The sequence below is a fragment of the Vanessa atalanta genome, chromosome Z (genome assembly GCF_905147765.1).
Source record: "Vanessa atalanta chromosome Z, ilVanAtal1.2, whole genome shotgun sequence".
Taxonomy (NCBI): domain Eukaryota; kingdom Metazoa; phylum Arthropoda; class Insecta; order Lepidoptera; family Nymphalidae; genus Vanessa; species Vanessa atalanta.
Genome location: NC_061902.1, coordinates 15,725,029 through 15,729,660, shown reverse-complemented (window position 1 = coordinate 15,729,660; position 4,632 = coordinate 15,725,029).

Sequence of the window (4,632 nt, the reverse complement as noted above, 5' to 3'; positions counted from 1 at the left end):
TCATGTGTTTTTATTACATAACCTATCCATAAAAATTCCGTTCTCGAATAAATTTAATGTGAAAAATATGGTGAGATTTTTATCTTTAAGCCTTCATTATCCGTTGCCATTTACGTTCGACAGATTATATAGAAGATCGTAAATTATACTAGCCAGTATTATACTTGTGGTGTGGGCAATTCTACTAATTTATAACGAAACCCATTATATTCCTCACACAAATAAAACTCAGCTTAATTTATTATATAGAACCGCAATTGGATGTGATGTGTTGGTTTAATGGATAAACGACAAAAAGACAATGATTATGTTTCGATTCCATAGAGTGACAATTTGTTAGTAGAATTGTCTGGATACTGCTCAACTCACTGGAGATAATATTTATCGATTGAAGAAACATCGAGGTGAGATCTGAGTGTCTATGACGCTGCTACCTGCTAATGACTTTTCCAGTCCTTTGAGATAGGAGATTCAACTTGGTAAAATATTGTGGAGACTACGCAATTTTTATTCTTGTATGAACTTGAACTAGACCATGGTCATCTTAAATGGGTATATCATGACAAGATCTACTTGAGAAGAAAACCTCAATTGTCGGTGAATCATATCTACATACAGCTCGATAAAAGCAAGTTTAAGAAAGAAGCTGGTAGATAAATTCATTTTAGATGGGCACACGGTAAACCTCACTTACATTTTGTCGCCTATACCACAACACTTGAAGAGAAAATTTTTTAATCAATTAATCTTGCATTATATCTTCCATGTTATACGGTTCTGCTACGTGGGCGCTAACAAACGGAAATAGTCTTAAAATTGATTGTCACTCAATATTATATCAAACGAGCTATACTTCAATTTCAGACATGTTCTTTACTTAAAATTGGCTTTTTCCTCTTTGCAATTCGGACTAATCATTGTTCTAAAAGCACAAACAATAAAATAAATACACAATGAGAGAACGGGTTGAAGAAGGCGGTACATGAACGAGTCTGAGAGTTTAGGTTTATACAAAAAATATCATCGGGAGTGATCCTTAGACGGTTATATGAAATTCTTTGAAACGATGGCTTACCGGTTGTCTTAGATTCGCGTTTACAGTATGCGCGTACATTAATACATGCCCGTTTATACATGAGTGTAAATAAAAGTAAAAATCTAAATCGTTTTTAAATAATATACCAGGAGAATAGCTCAGCAGAACCAGCTACAAAAACCATTGGGTAAGAAACCCAGTGCATTTTAGAAGTGGTTTTAGTACAATTCTTATTTACAATGATCTATTTGTATTCGTTAGAAATGCCTTATATTATTTAACATTTGTTAATATCTACCTTAGCCGATCACCTCACGGAGCGTAAAAAATAATTTAATATAATAATATTCTAATGAGTACATTTTACTGCAGCTTGAAGAGAACTGTGTTGCCGTGAGATTTAGACGTTAATATCTCGAATATATGCTCAATAATTATGGAAGACATATTATCGCCAGTGAAGCGAGTATTTCACTAATTAGCTACAACTCGGTCTGTATTCACGTTATAGACAATATTCATAATAACATTTGCTTCGTATCTTATAGGTATCGTTGCAATATCTGATAAAGTCGACTTCATTCTAAGAATACTCCTCGATTTATTGAAGCAGAAGTACGTCTCAGCTCTGTACTTAATATGCGTAAATTTAATACGTAAGGATAAATGATTTTTGCAGTTTATATTCATTAAATTATACTTTTACGAGTATGTCGAATTAAACTTATAGATATCGGAAACGTCTCTCAGTTCACTAATGGACCTCTCGGAGTCTCCTCTGCTCATGACAGAATACTCTCCTTAAAGTGTTTGCGTCGTCGTGTTTAAGTATAAAATTAAATGTAAAATTGTAAACTACCAAAGGTTCTGAGTCTAGATAATAATATAAAAACTTAAAAAATATCTTTTAGTATAACATTAGTACGAATGTTTCTGAGAGAAGTAGAATGATTATCTATTAAATAAATAAAAAACTCTGATCCCAATGTAAGTAGGTAGCTAAATCACTTGTGTTGTAGAAAATCAGAAGTAACGACGATACCACAAACACCCAGACCCAAAACAACATAGAAAACTAATGAACTTTTTCTACGTCGACTCGGCCGGGAATCGAACACGGGACCTCGGAGTGGCGTACCCATGAAAACCGGTGTACACACTACTCGACCACGGAGGTCGTCAAATTGTTGAGGTAGGTCCATAGAGATACACCTTTGTACTTCTAAGTAATACAAACTATAGTTATTCGTAAAGTGCAACAGATAATTGGCAGCTGCGGATCGGGTGGTCGGATACTGGCTGTAACAAATAACGACCAAAATAACGTAAAAAAAAAACAGATATGCTTAAAAGTAATCGAATATGTTGTGCAATCTAATTACGATTGTTGATTTTATAATAACAGTATACGTATAGTTTATAATGCAGCACAACAGCAGCAGTTTGTACTCGTTTAGACTAGATTTCTAGAATCTTAAGTGGAAGCTTAAGTTACCACCATAAATAATAAGTACCACATAAAGTAAATCAAAATCAATTTCTATATTAAAAAAAATCTGTTATAATTATTACCTAAATAATCATTAAACTCCTTGTATTGTAATATTTTATCATCTTAAAACTTTATTAGTATAATCAAAAATCAAAGTCATAAATCTTTATTCAATATGAAAATGTTACACTTGCTTATTGTATTCAAAAACACTGATTCGAATTTGGATTTTTTGGAAATTAGCACCTCGGACCTGAGAAGTACCGGCAAACACTACTATCTCGTGTTTCTTACCTAAAATATGGGGCATCTCTATAAACGAGGACGAGAAATGGACCAAGAATTGATCCTTAATCCTTCAAGGACAGTAACTGGAGCCCCGGGAGATTTAATTCCATTTACATCAACCCTCTGAATCGAATGGCACAGATACGAAATCACAAGACTGAGTGCAGTGTCTCTAATGTCTCAATGCTTCATGAGCAAAGTTTCGTGTTGCACACATTCAAAGGCCTTAGATAAATCATAAAATATTTTTAAATGTACTTATAAATCCATATTGTTTATTGTGTAGCAACTTGTTAGTGTTAAAATGTACGAAAATTTGATTTAGTAATATTTTTTTCAAAGATCTTGCTAAGAATTTGTAGTACAGAGATATATAATTTTTGGGGTCTGAAGTACTACTTAATTTAAAAAAAAATATTGGGATAGATAGAAGAGAGATAGTACACTAGTGCTATGTTTCATAAGGTCAGGAAACTCGCCACTTAGAACACAATTATTGAAGATCAAGGTAAGATGCAATCACACCAATTAATAAATTGACTACCTTAACAGAGATCGACCGTTTTCATAATATCCAATAATTTTAAGGAATTTACTATATCTTTTAAAGTCACTGTATTAAATTTAAAACTTATATTACATTATTCTGATTCAGCAACGGTAGGAGAGGAAATTAGTGAAATAGCAGTCGAAATTGAAATAACAGAAAAAAAATCAAAAACAGATGAAACATACCGATCTGAAGAAATTTGTTAATAATAAATAGATAAGCTGAAGTTATTTTTGACTCTTCTAGTTACGCAATTAATAATTTTCCAGGTTGAAAAAGACCGGGTGAAAAGATGAAGGATGAGTGCATGGTGGCCTCAAATGTGGGACCCAGGAGGCCTAAAATATGTCTATAGTAGTTAAATACATTTAAACTTTTATATCATATATGAAAACTTCGACCACCTTCATTATCGTAATCGATTTATATATACTTACATACTTTGTAAAAAATATATTTCTTAAATAAAAGCGTGGTCTTTATCGTTGCATTAATAATAATTTGTTCTTGCAGTGGATCTAGTTTGAGATAACGAGGTTCAAAACAATGTGGGCGGTCTGTTAACAACAAAAACAAAGCCTTTATAAAATAATCCTTACCAACTGGATTTCATGATAGCCTGGCGTATTGTTCCAAGTAACTTGATAGTTATAAAATAAAATTCATGGAAAATAAATCTCGTAGAAGCCAATTCCTTTAATCAATTATTCTCTCCAAAGAAAATTTAATCCTCTATCCACGTAAATATTTTTTATTATATCGTCATAAATTTTATGTTATTCTCTTTTCTTACGTATTTTTTCATTATTTAAAATAATTAAATATACATTTTACATTCTTACCCTACCCTGAGGATTGAGTAGAGTCTGAACTATATGGTATGGAGTTTAATAATAGATTTTTGGACCTTGATCTAGAAATAAAATAACCTAAAAAAATTAACAAACATATAACTATTAGTTAGATTTTTATGGAACACGGCTGGTAAAAACTTTGGTTATATTTCAGTACACTCTCTCAACTCAACTCTACCCCGTATTGGTAATCTAATTCAAATGATGGGTGAGACAATGTAGTTATCGGGACAAGAGGTATAACATATAAACCGTAAGGTGGAACATTGACCTTGATCAGAATAACGTATGAACATTGACCTTGATCAGAATAACGTATGAACATTGAAATTTTGATAACTGAATTTATCTTCATTTAATATGGGCTATATTCGCGATATTTCAACATCGTTTTCTTTGTGAGACAGTTAAA